Source organism: Castanea sativa, chromosome 9 (assembly GCF_040712315.1).
Source record: "Castanea sativa cultivar Marrone di Chiusa Pesio chromosome 9, ASM4071231v1".
Taxonomy (NCBI): Eukaryota; Viridiplantae; Streptophyta; class Magnoliopsida; order Fagales; family Fagaceae; genus Castanea; species Castanea sativa.
Genome location: NC_134021.1, coordinates 16,376,579 through 16,394,924, shown reverse-complemented (window position 1 = coordinate 16,394,924; position 18,346 = coordinate 16,376,579).

Genomic DNA, 18,346 nt, shown 5'->3' with positions numbered 1-18,346 from the left:
CAGGTTTCCATCGATTTGTCTTTACCTTTATGCTGTGGCATATTAATATCGGTTGGTGAAGGTGGAAAATAGGTGTGGATTTTGTTTAAGTATGAGAGATTGCCAAATTTATGTTACTGGTGTAGGTGACTTACTTATGACGACGAAGATTGTGAGCTGTGGATTGACAGTGAGGGCACGCTCAAAATGGAACAGTGTGAGTTTGGACCACAATTAAGAGCACCCCCATTCGTAGCTACTAGGAAAAACACAATCTTAGTCCCGGGGTACTTTGCCACAAAGAAGAAGATGAGTTCAGGTTCATCAGCTAATCATGATTCTGATCGGAATTCTGGTTCGGGTAGAGGAAAGATGCTGGAACAGTCACAAGGTGTAACGGTAGGCAGTGATGACAGAATTAAAGGTGATATTATTGCCTCATCAATACGTATTAAGGTGGATAAAATTAGAAAGGAGGCCACGGGTTTAAAAGACAGAGTTAATAAGGAAATTACAGTGGAATTAAAGACTCCTAATCAAACCAAATCAGTTTTGGAAGCAAATAATGAGAAGGTTTGTTTGACTAAGGAGTTTGGTGCGGCTACACTACTGGGGTCAGGTAAGAGAACTCCTGAAATCCCTAGCTCACGTGACAATTTAAGTGATTCCTCACAACTTAAAAAGTCACGTGACATTCAAGGAGCTAGGGCTCTCTATCCAAAAGCAAACCATGTAGCCCCTACCTGGACATGCAGAGAAAGAAAAATCACAAGCAACATGGCAAGTACCTCTCAACCTTAAGGAAAAAAAGAGCTGCAAGAACAAAGGCGGTTCAACTTGAATTGTCAACAAAACAATTTCAAGCTGCTCTCAGGGATGAAAACACACCTTCAGTAGTGGTGGGAGCTGTTGTTCAACCCCGCCAATAACAATGAGTTGTTTAGCTTGGAACTGTCATGGGCTTGGGAACCTGCGTACAGGGAGGGAGCTCGTTGAAATCGTATGGGCAAAAGATCTCACTGTGGTGTTTTTAGCCGAGACACTTACAAATGATGCAAGGCTAGAGTTCGTCCAAAGTAGTATTGGTTTTAATCATAGATGGTTTGTACCAAGAGTGGGGAGGAGTGAGGGATTAGTTCTTTATTGGAAAGCTAGGATTAGTTCTGAGGTGGGGTTTTCTAATGTTAAGGAGCTGCTGTTATGGCTGATTGCAGAAGGAAAGCCATTAGAATTGTTTGCATACACGGCTTGGATGGTGTGGAATCAGAGAAATAAAGCTCGAATGAATTTACAAGCGATCCCGCTTCATCAAGTGGTAGAACAGGCAAAGGAGATACTGGCACAATTCCGTGCAAATCAACAGGTTCTTGAGGTACAAACAATGAACAATGGCAATGAAGGATTGAGATGGAGGTGTCCACAAGCGGGTTTGGTAAAAATAAATTTTGATGGAATTGTATTTAGTGAATCTTATATGTCCGGTATTGGAGTAGTAATCTGGGATGATAAGGGAGCTGTTTTGGTGTCTTGCTCAGAAAAAATCCATCAAGCATACAAGGCTGATGAGATTGAAGCGTTGGCAGCCATGAAGGCTTTGTCTTTTGAGTTTGAGTTGGGTTTTCGAAGCGCCATTCTTGAAAGTGATTCTCTTGGACTGATTCTCTTGGACTGATTCAAGCATTGAAGTTAGAGGAGCATAGCTTATCACCAACGGGTTTGCTGATAGAAGATATGAATATGTTTACTAATAATTATGTAAGATTGTTGTATTCTCACATTAAGAGAAACGGAAATAGAGTAGCTCATAGTCTAGCGAAATATGCGTTACGCATACTAGATTTTCAAGTATGGATGGAAGATTTTCCATCGCATTTTGTTTCGATTTTTCAATTGGATGTAGGTGATTTACATTTATAAAATCAATCAATTTCTTTCTCCAAAAAAAAAAAAAAGACTGTATGCACCTTTTAGTGGCAGTTTTGCCTGCTGCTACATGTTTGAGGCTTTAGCAGCGGGCTATAAACGCCACTATAGGTCTCCAATTATTTCATAAATTTAGTCTTTCAGTGGCGGTTTTTGCCCGCCACTATAGGTTAATTTTTTTCCCTCTTGGGTTCTAAAACCACATTTCTATTACAAATAACTTGTAATAATTTTAGCTCCACTAAGACAATACCACAAATGTAACTAAATAACACCACATATGTTTCCAAACTAACATTATATTAACATAGAAATATATTATCAAATACATAACATTGTCTATTACCATCATCATAAAATTAACAAAAGAAAGATGTGGTCCTTTATATACAGAAAGTCCTTCAACACTTAAATTAAAGTCTCTTATAGTTATATAAAAGATCTGGGGTTCAATTCCCGCTTACACCAAAAATTGATTGGTGTCTTGGTCTGATAATAAATAGCTATTATCAGGTTCGAACACCATAGGTTGAAACTCTCTCAAAAAAAATAAAAAACACTTAAATTAAACTAATTCCACAATCAAAGTTTTAAAGTGTTTCAAAATATTTTTCAATACTTGTAAAAAATGTGTTTGTTCAAATGTGGTTATTTATACACAAAATGTCCTCAAACACCAACATAAAATTTATAAGCTGCTTGGTTGATGGGATGCAGCTGATGATTTTCGGAGAACTGGGGATTGTAGGATCGGAGGAACATCCTACATAAAAAAAAAAAGGCAATAATTAGGACACAACATTGAAACCAATGCCTATTATTATATCTTGAATGCACCTTTGATCCAACATGCAATCAAAGTGATTACATAAAAAATAAAATAAAAACCAAGACAAAGAACTATGCCTACACAAACAATACTACAAAAGTATCAAATATGGCATAAGGATTTTACAGTGAGACCATTTTAAATAAAGATTATAGGAAGCCAAAAAGAAAAACTAAATACCTAACATGGGCAATTCTGATCTGCTTGGAGGATTCAAGGCCCCAAAAAAAAAAAATCTCTAACCACTAATCTGCTTCCAAGTAGATTATTATTTTCCTTTGATATAGAACAATCCAAAAACTTCCAAGCGTAGAAATGCCAAATACATGTAAAATTGAAAACTTGGTCACAAATCACTTTCTTATACTATAAGGCAAGCAAGTAGAGAACAAAATTGCTTTGCAACATCCAAAATTGCTTTGGTTGTCATGTCAGCGTGTACAAGTATGAAAGATCAACCAAAATAATGCAAACAATATCAACATGGCATCTATGAAAAACAATATCAGCAACTTATTCTAAGCTCTATGTGACCATATCTCAAGAGAGTGGCTTGGAATTCTAAATTTATATGGAAAATTGTAATACTAAAATCTACAAGCAAACTCTAAGGCGTGTTGCTTAAGGAGTGAAACAAACAAGATTTAAGAGATCACAAAATCAAAATGTGAAAATACTGCAAGTTACGTCAATGGCAGTGGCTGATTACATGATGCACAATAAGATAAGAAGAACAAAATGTGATATACATTTGACTCCAATGGCAGAAACATTTATAAACAAACATACTCACCTGACTACATTGTGAAGTTATTTGTTGCATTTGTTGAAGCATGCAAGCCATTCTTTTTTCCATATCTTCGAATTGGCTCAATCTTTCCTTTATTTTTTCAAAAGAGGACAATTTCTCTTGCATATCGGCCAAGGAAACCTTCAGTTCTGCAACATTGTCGTCCCTTGCTTGACTTGATTGTATTTGAAGGTCCGTGAGAGCACTCTTACTACTTCGGCCACTTGGGCTTGGACCAAATCCTACCCCACAAATACGACATTTGCGCTCCTTACCCATCACTTTGGCAAACACATCATTTGGTGCCCATGCAAATACTACCACTTGTGTCAAATGATTGCAATTGATTCGAAGGTTCAACCAACAATTCCTTCATTTTATCCAGATAGTTAGGTTTGAACAAAACAAAATAATTAGGAATTAGCAACATCATTTGATTCAAGACAACAAAAATTATATTGAGAAGCATACACAATATAATTAATACAATAAGATGCAGCCAGAATCTGTCATTTCTATAGCAATACAAGATACTATTAACAAACTAACTAATAATTGCCAAACTTTCTTAAGCCAACTTTCTTCTTAAGCTAGTTTACTTAAGCCAACTTTCTTCTTATTTCTTTCTATGTCTTGAGACAATAGAAACTATTTATGTTGGAAGGCAATTAGAGGGCCAAGATGGCTGCATGTTTATCATTAAATGAAACTTTAGGTAGCCTTGTAATGACAGCGTTGTGCTTCTATAGTTTTTTTTTTTTTAATTATATGTTATGAGAAAAGATGAGAGAGGAACTAAATTAATACTTGTTGTTTTGGTATTGCCTCCATAGTGCTTGGTGATGGTAATGATGACCATGTATATAAAGGCCCATCATGCATATAAACATTGGTGGTTATAAAATGCATCAATAGTGTAGGATTATAGGATTAAACATGGTTTGTATCTCATAAAAAACATATGCAGCAGAAAATTAACGAATCTACTTCATTCACAATTGATAGCATGCACTATGTAAATTTCAGAATTCAAGAACAAGAGAGCGTACATTGGAGCGATGAAATTCAAAACCAAAAATCAGAAGTTCTCGGGAACACTTTCAATCTTCACTCCAATTCCACTTTACGCCCAAAATGTGTGGTCTCTCAATCAGTTACAAAGGGAGAATGTCAAAATGTCTAACACTTCTTACATCACTTCACAATAGTGTTTTTTCAATTCTCTCTAAAAATTTCTGTATGTTTCTCCCTTTGTATCTAAATGATTATCTAATTGGACTGGTCTTTTGGGCCTTTCCAATTGGGTTTTCGTATGTGACTTGCAGTGGGACCAAAAGGGACTAATAAGACACTAGCTCCAATAGGTCTTGGACTTCTTTGTCAACTCTTGACAAGTCCGAAGTTACCATTAACTATATTTAATACCACTATATAAAAATAGTTGCATTCTAGGTCTTATCTATAAATTATATCCCAAGACTTTATTGTACATGTAACCCCTTCATAAAATATTCGTAGTAATACAAAGTCATGAATGTAGACTGCTACTTTGTAAATTACTACATCTTATCCTTGAGTACCCGAATTAATCCTTTAAGTTATTCATCATATTTTTATGACATCCAATTTCATAAATATATACTCTAACAACAATTTACTAAAGTAGTTAGGCCTAACATTCTGAATAACAAAACCATTAAACTTATCTCAAGGAAATATTTTGTATGTCCGTTAAGAGACTATGAATTCTATCTTGAGAATATATATTCCATCAACACTAAATGTGGTTGCCCAACATACTGAAATTTTGATTGTTTCTTTAGACCCCACTCTTAATATATTAAAGCAACTCACACTTCATGATCAAGTCTATTATTCTCTCAGGATTAAGAGTTCATGCAAATATGAGTCGTGGGTTTATTATTCATTTGACAGTCGTTAGGAGAATAATAAATCTCACACCGGTTTAGTTAAATATGTTTTAACTCTTAAAACATATCAACATCCCAACTAGAAATCTCCATTTTCATGATCAAGACAAATCATCTTAGTTGATATGTTATAGTCTTCGCAGATGAAAAACCCAATTTCATCATCGACTACATACTACAATTCTGAATTTACAAAGAACTTGTGATTTATATCTTCTGTGACTTTTCACAAAAATCACATATATGCATCTCATGGACTATATGATAATGTCCTAATATTCATGTTACCATTATTTTAGATAATAATAAAAAAACTTTATTAAATACAACATTAAGTCATACATGATGTCTGTGTGTGCCTTTTTTGCAATGTCAGGCTGGGCCGCCTGCTGCTATACTGGGCCCAAGATTTTCTTCTGAGTTGGAGAGTTGGGACCAGTCCAAGAACAAACCTTCCTGGTTCGGCTTGTGCACAAACAATGCCTTTTGGTAATCAGATCTTTACGGCAGACAAAACTGTCACGTTAGCTACAGTAGGCAGATATGATAAAAGATGACAGGAAATAATAGAGATTTAAGCAATATAGTCAATAGGCCTTAATGAAGGGTGGCCGTTTTACAATATAATATCAGAATAATAAATGTCAGATGCAGAGTCAAGAGCGTATTAAGGAAACAAACGTTAGCCTGCCGCGATGGGCTGCTTTACAGAGCTTGCGTCAGGAAAGAGAACCACTCCCTCAACGCGATTAATTTCTCTGAGGGGAAATTAGCTGCCTTGAAGGAACGGGCCTAAGTGACTTTGGCTGATTGAGATTCTTTATTTTGGTTAACAGAGAGCATGAGTTGGAAGGGGAGAGGGAGATTAATCCATTCGGTGCATACCAATTACTCTGTTTCTTTCTTGCTTCTGTTTTCTTTTTCTTTTACTCTTTTTTTTTTCTTTGGTCTTTTCTCTCCTTTCTCCTCTGCGTCCTCTAATCCCCCTATAATTCTTGCTACTATTTTACAGAAGTTCCCTCTCCACCCATTTTTTCGTCCCCCTCTCTAGCCGTTCACTGTAGGACTTCTTATATAGGATTAGCCACGCTTGACTTTTTACCCTTTTAGCCTTTAACTGTTTTTGTTTGGCATGGGCTCCCTTGCCGACCGTTACTGACTGGTCAATCACCCAGCCAGTGCTACCCTGCCTTAGTTAGAGAAGAGTTTTTTTTGTTTTGCTCACTCCTTGCGGCATTCCTACCTGCCACGGGATGAATACTCTCCTTCCCTTTACCCCTCACGGCATGCACCTGGTGGTTCCCACTCACCCTTGCCTCTTTTGGTTTGCATGTCTCCCCAACAAGGCATTGCTTCCAAAAGGACTTGAGCAGGAAACACCAAAATGGATTTTTCTCCCTTCCCACCACTAGACCATACCCCCTTACCTCTGACCCACGACCTGACCATTTCCTGTATTGGCTGGATACAGGCTAGTGGTGCCTGGGCTTTGCACATGCCTTACCTTCGTGCTTGTTTAAATTCTGCATGCTGCTCATCTGTCTTCCGCGGTCTGAACGTCAAACTGCTCAGCCTGCTGCTCATTTTTGGCTTCTTTTGGCGTGGGTTATTTCGCCCAACCTTTCTTTTGTGGCTTGCATCTTCTAAGGACTGAGCCATGTTTGTGCGTGGGCCGTTCCAAGCCTTTTATTCCTGGCCCCTGTTACTTGCTTCCTGCCACACAGTTCTGTCGTGCCTGCCATAAGGCCTTCTTGACCCCAAGCCTGCTGGGCTACTCTGGACCTTTTCTGTTCATTCTTTCTCCGAAGGCCCAATGATCCCTCTGGGCCCTTTTGCTACTTGCGGACTCCTATTTTTCCACCTACTTCCATTTGAGCATCCTTGGCCCACTTACTCTCTCGAGCGTCCTTGGCCCTTTTTCAATTCTACGTCTCCCATGGGCTTTTACTAACTTCTTGGGCTTCCTCGGCCCAAGCATTTCTCACCTTTCCTTTGGGGCTTATGGGTTTTCAACAGTCCCCTACTTTCTTTACTTGCACTACTTTGGGCCTGCCGTAGCAGCTATGACCCATTCTCACTTTTCCACATCTATACAGCCCATGGGTTCGTGGTTACTTTCTTCTGGGCCTTTTTAGGCCCACTTACTTCCTCAGGATCCATTTATTTGTCTGTTAGACCCATTATTCATTGTTCCTGCCACTCGCTTAATGGTACTTCTACAATACTTTCTTTAGCCCATGACTTTGGGCCTTCCTCTCTTCTGGGCTTGTCAAAAAATGAGCGTCTACAATGTCATACATAATAACATACATAACATCATGCAATAGGATTTAAGAGCACTAATCCTAACAAATAGTAAGCTAGGTGCATGAGTAACTTACCAATAAAAATATAAATGAGTGAAAGCATACGCCAACTAATGGAGGCTTACTACAAATCACCACAATCTATTGGTAATAGAATCAAGATACCAGCCCAATGTAAGAGGAACACTAATTAACCAAACACATCATTACAACAGCCAAATTAATCACTAAAGTGGAACTTACTATGCAATGCACTGAGGGGTATACATGGACAAACAAGATAAAGGTAAACAAGATTAGAACTTCTTCTTCTTTTTTTAATGGCTTGACACCTTAACATGTTAACATCATACTATGCAATGCACCGAGGGATATACATGGGCAAACTACACTAAATTCTTATAATTTACTTTCCTCACTACAAGTCATCAGAAAAAATATCATGTTAAAATTGAAAAGCATGATAAGCATCCCTTTTTGTTTTTGTTTTTGTTTTTTTTTTTGGGAAGGTTACACATAAAAAATGTGAAACCCAATTCAGCTTATCATCTAATAACCCAATAAAATTCAATACCATGACAAAACACTGCCAACCAAACAAACTCAGATTGCATAGCCCCATATCTAAAACCCAATGTCTTTTTATCACTCTAAATCATATTCATGTCAAAATTACGCCAAAAAAGCAACTAGGTAACCATAATTTTCATAGGTGATCATTTTAAACCAGTTTAGCAACAAAGTCAACCAATCCAAAGGCTATATGATTATCCAACCAGCAATCAAAGAAAGACCTTTTTTTTTTCAAGAACCCATGAATTTTCAGTCCATCAAATTCATGATCTTGAATTACAGAACAAAACCACATTATAATATCTTTAAAATGCCTCCAAATGCATTTTAAACCTACTTGTACTATAATAACTCAAAAATGACAACCAAGCCTTAGTCCCAATAAGAAAACTACAAAAAATCATACTCTTTGTTGCCCCCATAATTGAAATTCTAGTGGATCCATTCACAATAAGGGTGACTAAAATTTTTTAGGTTTGGGACCAGCTATGAACAAATATTCAACACTAAAAGAAACATAGATAGAGTTTACTAATATTATGATAAATTATAAAATTCTTGGAGCTGATTATATGTGTCATTATTGCAACTTAGAAGTATTGAGTTACAGTCTTGATATAAAAGCTAATTGGGTTCATTATTTCACAATAACCAACTTTAGTAGTTTCTTTACATATTGAAGCAACAATACATATCCTTAACTATGGTCATTCATAGGCATTTACTCCATAGAATTAGAACTGGAACAAGCATGCTAAACAATATGGTTATTGTGAAACCACTCTATTGAAGCAAATGCAATGATTGACAATGAAGATGAAACCACAAATGGATTACTCACCATTTTTTACTTGCACTATAGGATTAACTGCAGATCCATCTTTACGAATATGCAGTATTGAATATAATGTTGCACACTCTACAAGACGTCCATCCGCTTTTGCCTACAATATGAACAACATATTTATGAAGTGACGGTTCCACATAAATTTAAGATAAGTGAAATCATTTAAAAATTAGTCATAATACTTATTATCTTCTTCGCAACATGCACGGCAAAACTGCATGAACCAGCAGTATGTAAGTCCTCCTGTTTAGAATGACGGTCCCTATTCTTCTTGGACTCTATCTATAAAATGATGGCTAATTTATATTTAGGAATCCATTCCTTTTTTGCATATGAGTAGAATTGATGGGAGAAAAAAAACAAAGGAGAAACTAATAAGAGTTGGGATGGACTTATGGTTATATCATTTTGTTATTATTGAAAAACAAAGGAGAAACTAATTGATGTTGAAGAATATTGCATAATGATTATTATTGATAATTAAGTTTATATACATAAACCCAAAAGCTAGTACCAGCTATAACAAACTTAACTAACTAATAGTAATGTTAACATAAAACAGATTAGCCTACCAACACAAGAACTACTTGTAATTATATGGGCATAACAAGTCCAGGTATTAAATAAAAATGATAGCAAAAGATTGGTATTCACAGCATTTTGACAATTCCTAAGTATCTGTGATAAGAATGTCATTTTAAATGAGAATTTGAGCTAAAAGGGAAAAATAATCACAAGAATAAAAGGTTAAGATTGAGGATATGACACAAACTAGCAAGCAGAAATTTAAATGAGAGATATTACAAAAACTTAGGACTTTGATTAAAAAATAATAAGATTATAAATCTACTAATTTATGAATAGTATCTTATTACATCAGAAATTTCTTATTGAAGCGACTATTACTTACACTAAAGACATCAGAAACAAAAGCTTTGAGTGTGTATTTGGATATTGCTTATTTTACTGAAAACTTATTGCTAAAAACAATATAAAAAAATAAATTCTGGGTTACTGTTCACCACTGTTCATTTGCCTTAATACACTATTCATGTCCCATGAATAGTGCAAGAGGCGCTAGTAAAAAAAAAAAAAAAAAGGAAAAAACGCTAGACGTGTGAACGTGGAACGCAATCCAAACAGAGCTTGAGTCAAAAGTGAAAAGAAAATTATGCACAAGTAGGAGCATCAAAGTTGGGAAGTACTATGAAAGAAATGGAGTAAGGTGCAATATATAATGGAGAATGCACATTATTGAGGACAAGGGCCAATTTTGGGATTTCTCCATGATCTGTAAACACTAATGGAACTTTGTTTAGAAATGAGGTTTCACTTTGAAAATTCCCATCTTTGGGGTCCAAGTGAAAATACTATACTGAAAACTACTTGTAGCTTATGAACTACTTATTACATGAAGACAAGTTTGTGATGAATTTTTTTTTTTAATTTCTATTTTTTGTTCATTTTCAATTATATTATTAAAATATCCTCTTTACCTTACATATAACATATATACCATTAACATTGCTCATAAGAAAAAATGCTATTAGTACAAAATGTCTGCTATTAGTACAAGCAATTGCATTTATTATTCAAGTGATTAGTTCTATTCTTTTTCTTTTCTTTTTACTTTCTTTTTGTTTTTTGAAAGGTAGTATGATATCTTATTAAATTGAGAAACCTGGTGTTATATGGTGGGGCAGGGATAATATATAAGGTGATAAGTAGAAAGATGGGACAGCTTGGGAGGGTGGTGTTATAATGTTGTTAGATTATGGAAAAATATTAAAGTGGATGGGCCATTATTTCTAAAGTTATTTGTTAGAGGCAGGAGATGGCACTAGAATTCGGTTTTGGCATAATCTTCGGTGTGATGATTCATTACTCAAAGACATATCCTGAACACTTTTTCCTATTATAGGAGATAGAGATGCAATTGTGGCAGACTATATAATCCAAAAATGGTTGTCTTCACTAAAACCCCTTATTTTACATTATATTCAACCAAAGTTTTTTGCAACTTGCAAGTTTTATCACCCTAGTTTTCATTTAGGAAACTCATCAATATTAAAACAGAGAATGTAATTTTAAAAATAACAATGTAATAAATTTGAAAATTATCTTGTGCTTGAAAAAAAAAACATAACCATAATATTAAAAAATGAAAAGAGAGAGAGAGAGAGAGAGAGAGAGAGAGAAAACAAACATACAATTGCATCATCAGTATACCAATGGTCAACAAGAACATCCCAATCTTATGGTATGCATCCCTTGGATCGGTTGTTCTTCACCCGTGCTTTGTTTCTTGGATACGGTATGTAGTGAGATGTTTTCATCCTGCACTTGTGATCCCTCTAAGCCTTCCCAATCTTCTGTAAGGTAAATGTCTTTAAAGCCGCATATGCAGTAGGATTAGTAGGGATGATGTATTTTCGCTACAATCAAATAGTTGAGTTAGAAAATTACAAATTTTTTCATGCTCAAATGCTTATGTATAACCTAATACAAAATGTCATAATTACAAGTGGTATAAGTTCTTTAATAACTCTACAAGACGCCAACACTCTTCTTTAAGTTCTTCTGGCATGTCCTTCCAACTCAAATATCTAATCGGGCACATGTAGAGTTTCCATGCAATCGTCCCCAAGAAACCAGTGAAAGCCCTCGCCCCTTCATAAACTAGTTGATGCATACTATTTAGCGGCAACTCAATTACTAGGTCGTCGGGAAGATCCCAAACATCCAAGTACTTGCTTGGCCCGCAAGTGACACGTACAGGTGGCTGCACATTTGAAATTTAAAAGAGACAATATCTTTAAAGTAAGTAAATATATATGAAAAAATATTAACTCTTGAAAATAAAATTTGGGGGAAAAAATACCTTCAATGTTCATAGTCATGCAAAAGCAAATATTAACTCTTAAAAATAAAATTTAGGGAAAAAAATATGATTCATTCTACTCTTGCGACATTCCACATTTAAAAATACTACTAATAATGTAGATGTATTATGAGGAGTAAGGAATTTTCATAGGTTTGCATGATCACCATGTAAACCCAATTCATCATGTAAACCCAACTCTCATCACTTTTATGCTTATTTCTAAAAGAAGTCAGAAGTAAAATTTCAATTTGAACAAGTATATTCAACACATATTCCTAAAATAATCTTTAAGTTACCAAACTAATAGCAAAATGTTCATGTAAGCCTATACCTTCTGTAGAAACTTCATGCATTTCTTCGTTCATTTCTTGATCCGGAAGTTGTGTAGAAGCTCCTTCCAAGGTTGCGCTCTTGGAACGCGCGCACAAATTTGCTTTTCGCCTTGCCATTTCCACTGTCAAAGTCAATTGAATCCATTTATTGATCAAAATGCCAAAGACAACTATGAAGTGTCTTATTCTAGCAGCATCATTCAAAAAATGTCATATTCAAAAAAGCAGCATCATTCTACAAGAATTCTTTTGTTGGTAGATCCAAAAAAGTGTCATATCTGTTGCTAGCAAACTAATAAGTTTTTGTCCTATAAAAGCTTTCTTTTGTTCAAAAAAGTGGAACTTACCCTAATAATATTTTCTCCATTTTTTTTTTAACTTTAATTAAGTTGCACACCAGACCTTTTTACCAAATTGACCAAAATAGGAGTATATCACTTTGGTTCTCCATAAAATTAAAAAGTCAAACCAACTCTGACTTAAGCAAGACACACACACAATCCAATGTCCTAATACAAAATGTATGTACCAAAAAACCCAACCCAGTAGTTCCCTCCTAGACATCACAATGTCAAGATGACCCAAATGAGACTTTGATAGAAATAATTTATTAAATTATAGTCAATAAGAAATAAATTATTAAATTAAATTGAGAAGCAATAACCAAAAAGAAGTAACAACATCAAAATTCACAATGCAGCAAATAACCCAACAGCACCAACTAGTTCACCTCAGAGGATAGCAAATTTTTCTTTAACAAAAAATCAGAAACTTAACAAAGATTCAGATATAAATTAAACCCAACAAAAACCAAACTTCATCCAAAACCCAGACAAAATTCTAAGCAAACAAACAAACTTTAAAAGAATTCTTAGCAAAGATTCAATTTTTAATCAAACCCAAACTACTTTTGAACATAATCAATAATCAAACAAAGGGTTTGAGAGACAAACACCTTTTGGATACATAATAAAAAAATACCAACGCACATTGAACTTTGTTTCTCATCATCAGATAAAAAATAAAACAAATGTAAAAAATCTTTTTAAAAAAGAAAAAGAAAAAGGAAAGTAAAAATGGGTTTGAGAGAACTTACTGGATTGGGGTTGCTAGGTGGTGGCGACAAAGTGGATTGGGGTTGCTAGGTGGCGGCAACGAGGTGGATTGGGCCACTGAGTTGACGGTTTGGTGGTGGTAGTGGAGTTGTTGTGGAGGCGGCGGCGACGGTGGTGGTCTGAGGATTGGGTCTGCGAGTTAGAGATCGAGAGGCAGAGTGGGAGAGAAAGAGAGAGAGCAAGGTGTTTGGGTCTCTAAATAGAGAGAGAGAGAGAGAGAGAGAGAGAGAGAGAGTGAATACAAAGAGTGCTTTGTTTTTGGGAGTGAAATGAAAATGCGCTAAAATGAAAAGCCAAAAAAACAGAGGGAAAAATTGAGGAGGCGGGGAATTAAAGGTCTATTGCGGTGGTCTCAACCGTCGCTATAGTATTTAAGCAAAATGATATGTTTATTGCATTGGGATTTTGAAGCGCCACTATATATACATAAACACCGCTAAAACATATATACTGTGGTGGTTCTATGTCCCGTTGCTGTAGGGCGCCGCAAAAGACTAGAGATACTGCGGCGGTCCATTGAAACGCCGCAAGAGACCCCACGTATAGCGGCGGTTAGAAAAAATGGCACCATATGCGACATATAGCAGTAGTTTTTGCAGCCGCTGTAAAAAACTCACTGCAATAGTACAAATTTCTTGTAGTGGATTTTTTTTTTTAATTAATGACATTAAGCATCGATTAATATATAAAATCGTACATGCGCTTTTGGTTTTTGTTTCTCTTTTTCACATTTAAGTTGTAATAGTTCATCAAGAGTCTTGTATTTTAATTCATTAATTGACTTCACTTCGTATTTCTAATTTAGACATCTAAGTTTCAAATTCTCCCAACCCAACTATCAAATTATGGAGAAAAAAAAATTGTTGTGGTTCAACCCAAGCATTAGCGAGGTTTATTAAAGGGAAAGAGACTCTTGTCTAGTTAAAAAATGTCATCTCTTGTTTCTTTCCCATTGAATATAAAGGTATTCAATAAAATTTATTTATCGTTTTGCTTGAAACACACCTTTTTGGTATAATTTGGTTCATTATTTTCATTTTCGTCATTATATTTTTGAATATGTTGCCATTTTGGCTCTGTTGTTATCTTCTTCTTTTTTTTAATTTATCGAAAACTCTGACGTAAATAATGGATTGATTGCACTGCTGGTTTAAAAATATTATTTTGGTAACTTGGCTATAAAAGGAAGAAAAGGAAATTAAGTATATACTAAAAAAAGAACCAGAATCGACCATTTGATGGTCCATATTTTTTATTTTTCTTTTGTTGTGCATTTGTGTTTTTGATACCTCAGGATTATATTTTGAGGCTAGAATTGGACTTTTAGACTTTAAGATCTTTTAGGTGAGCTTAATTACCTTCAAGAAAGAAAGAAAAAAGCGTGCACACAACACTTGGTTGACATCGCATCAAGGGTTCTACATGAAGCCAAAGAATCCTCAACCATATTATCATTCACAGCCACCACAATTGGTTGTCATGGTGATGGGCAGTCTTGGAATGTAGCAATATTATTTGGATGTGGCACACTTTTTAATATTCCATTGCTTACAATATTTTTCAAGAATGGCGATGGGAATATTGGTACGAACTAAGATTATAAACCATATCAAAAGCAATTAAATTAAATTCAGAAAAAAAATTAAAGAAGCAATTAAATTAAAGACGGCTTCTTTTACATTCCTAAATGAGTTATCTTGAACCACCATGAGTTGTGGTTTAGTGGTAAGAGTTCTCCTATAACTTTACTTAATGTTTGATAGAAATTGATTACCGGTTTCAATAGTGGTGTTTCAATGAATATATTATGCCTACAGTAATAGCCCATTAAGATCCAGTAGTACATGTGATGAGTCTACACCTAAGTTCCTATTTTTATTGAGTAAAAAAAGAAAAAGAAAAAAAGAGTTGGCTTGAATTTTTCTCCCTAGATCTTACTGAACAAACTCTTTCATAGCAATGACAATTCGAATATGCTCAACTATTCTTGGTTTGAAAGGCCGTGTGCTATTCACAAGTCTTATAGCGCATGCGGTGTCGATATAATGAAGATAATTCCCAATGTTCCATCAGTATCACAATCTTAGCTCTTCAATTCAACACAAAAGCAAAATAATATCTGAGTTGATGAGGATGCCTTCTCAATCTCATGTGGACACGTATATGAAAGCATGGTGACCACAAGTCCCATACAGATACAGGAGCATCTAATTGGTTTTTTTTTTTTTGCTTTTATAGTGTCGACATCATAGAAAGAGAGGCTTGGTTCATTGCTTATCAGCAAGTAATTGATAATGAGAGCACTGTCTTGATGTAGAAAATGAAGGGTCCTCCATCAACTTTGTTTTGATATCAGACAAAATATGATCGACTTCAAGCACACACTATCCTCGTAATGCGTTCGATTCCTTTCGTAATGGGTTTTACGGTCCTGCTAGTGATATATCTTCTTCACTTGCTTTCTGATGGTGCCCTAAGGTCAGGCCTTTTTAATTGCATTCTGGACCAAAATTATCAGTCACTAATACTATGAAAGAATACCTTCATATATGGTTCAAAACACATTACCTTTTGCATATGGAAAAAAATCTTACAACTAGATCATGTATGTAAACTATCATGTGAAGGAAGAAGACGGAATTTAAAGTGGTTCGACAATGTGCCTAAATTCATGAAGCTCTAAGGCTATATGAGACTCCTTTTCTTTAATTCTCTTCACTATAGTTTTTGTACATATACAATGTTTTTATGTCTCCTTGTATATAAGAGATAAAGGGGAGAAAAATGGGAGAGTTTGTAGATATTGGAGATAATTTAGAATATATAATTGAGTACTGTTATGTGGATAAATTAACTACAATGAAGTTACTTTAGGAATTTGAACCCTAAATGTTTCTATTGGAAATAATACTACGAGGTATTAACTAACCAATTGAGTTAAAAGACTTTTGACAAATTAAGAAGAGATGTTCTGTGTCTCCCAATAACATAGGAGGCACATTTGAATATAACAAATCATTTTCAATTTTCAAGGTTATATTGCTGGTGGCTAACTGCTTAAGATGAACTTCAACATATGTTGCATAACCCTAAACCTCATATAGCAATAGAAATAAGATGTAAAGTAAAGTTGCAACCAATCTATTCATTCATTTCTATTGTATTATACACATTGTCCTCCTAACCAATACAAGTAAGCTATTATAGATTTCATAACTATGCAGACTCTTTAAATTTAGAAATTGATAAGAAGTAGGCTTTATCACTATAAGGGACTCTTAAACTTAGAAATTGATAAGAATCATTTCTTTTTATTGATGAGGAGGAATCACATGGCTGTCCCATAAGAGTGAATTGATGATGCATAGAAATCATCAATGAGTTGATTGTCTACGCTCGTGCCAATAGGTGTAACTGAAGAACAAAAGAAAAGAACCAAACAAAGAGTACCGGTGTAGTGCCGGCCAAAGACCCTCCAAAAGTTAATTCAATGATAGCAGAATCTCCAAGAACTCAAGAGTGTAAGACATATGGAGAATTCATGTACCTCAAGAAGGTTAAGGTTTGTAGTTTATATAGTAGTGGACAACTTACTCGAATCCCTTGATACGGGAGGATTTCCTTATAGAGAGAAGGATCCCAAGATATTTGGGATCACTTTCCCATATATAGGGTAGGATCTTTGGTCGTGATGTGCAAGTTATTTCCACGTAGGGACATATAAGTGGACCCCATGTGAGTTCCACGGGAAACCCCAAGGTGATGGGTCGTCGAGATTGAGGGTTGGATTGTCACCTTGATCCAACGGCCCATGAGGTCAATCATCCCTTTAGAATCAGTTTAGCTATAAGGCTGATGATTGGACGAGAAAGGTCCAGCACCCGTGTTCATCAATCAAAAATTATCCTAATCATGAATAATTTGTCAGTTTAATAACAGGAGAATAGGTCCGAATTCCAATTGATTTCAAAGAGGGACAAACCAAGTTAGCCATCTTGTTTCTCTTATTTCTCTTTGGGCTAGCTTAACCTGGCCCGGACTGGGCCCAATCATTTCAAATTTTGGGTGGATGGACAAATAAACAGCCCATTTCTTTGGAATTCTCTAGAAAGGAGGACCAGCAAAACTTCTAGTAAACTAAGGCGGCAGAGAATGTGGACCTAAACGAAAGTGTTATTTTCATGTGTTTAGTCTCTTTAAAGACAAAAATTAATGTTCCAATTCAATAATTAACTGGCAGATTGTGTGATATCAAAAAAAAAAAACTGGCAGATTGTGATATAGCAAGACAAAAAGACTTGGACTTTATTAAAAAATAAGTGATTTAAAATAAATCATAAAGCATATACCTTTAGTCTAACAAATTCTTCTTTTATCCTTTTTTTTTTTTTTTGGAGAGGAATATCTTTTTCTTTTTTGAGAAATAGTCTTACACTCATTCAATATATTATACTGTTAGTTAGACCATTTATATTATAAAGCCTATATGAATGTAATAGATTCGATATACATTAAAATTAAATGAATCATATTAATATTGTTATTATGGCACAAAATTTTTATCCTATAATTTTAAGCAATACATTAGAATTGTAAGAAATTAAGTAAATTCAAATTAGGCTAATAGATACGAGTGCCTATTTTCATGTACATCAAAAAGAATTTGTATTTTATATTCATGTAAACGTGATTAAGCTATCTGAGTAAGTAATATTTTTTTTTATGCATAATAAAACATATAAGAGCTTCCTAAGAAATCTTCCATTCTAATATTACTCTCATCAAATCAAGGTTTTTTTTTTGTTTCTTTTCTTTTTTTGGCTATTGTGAATTATTC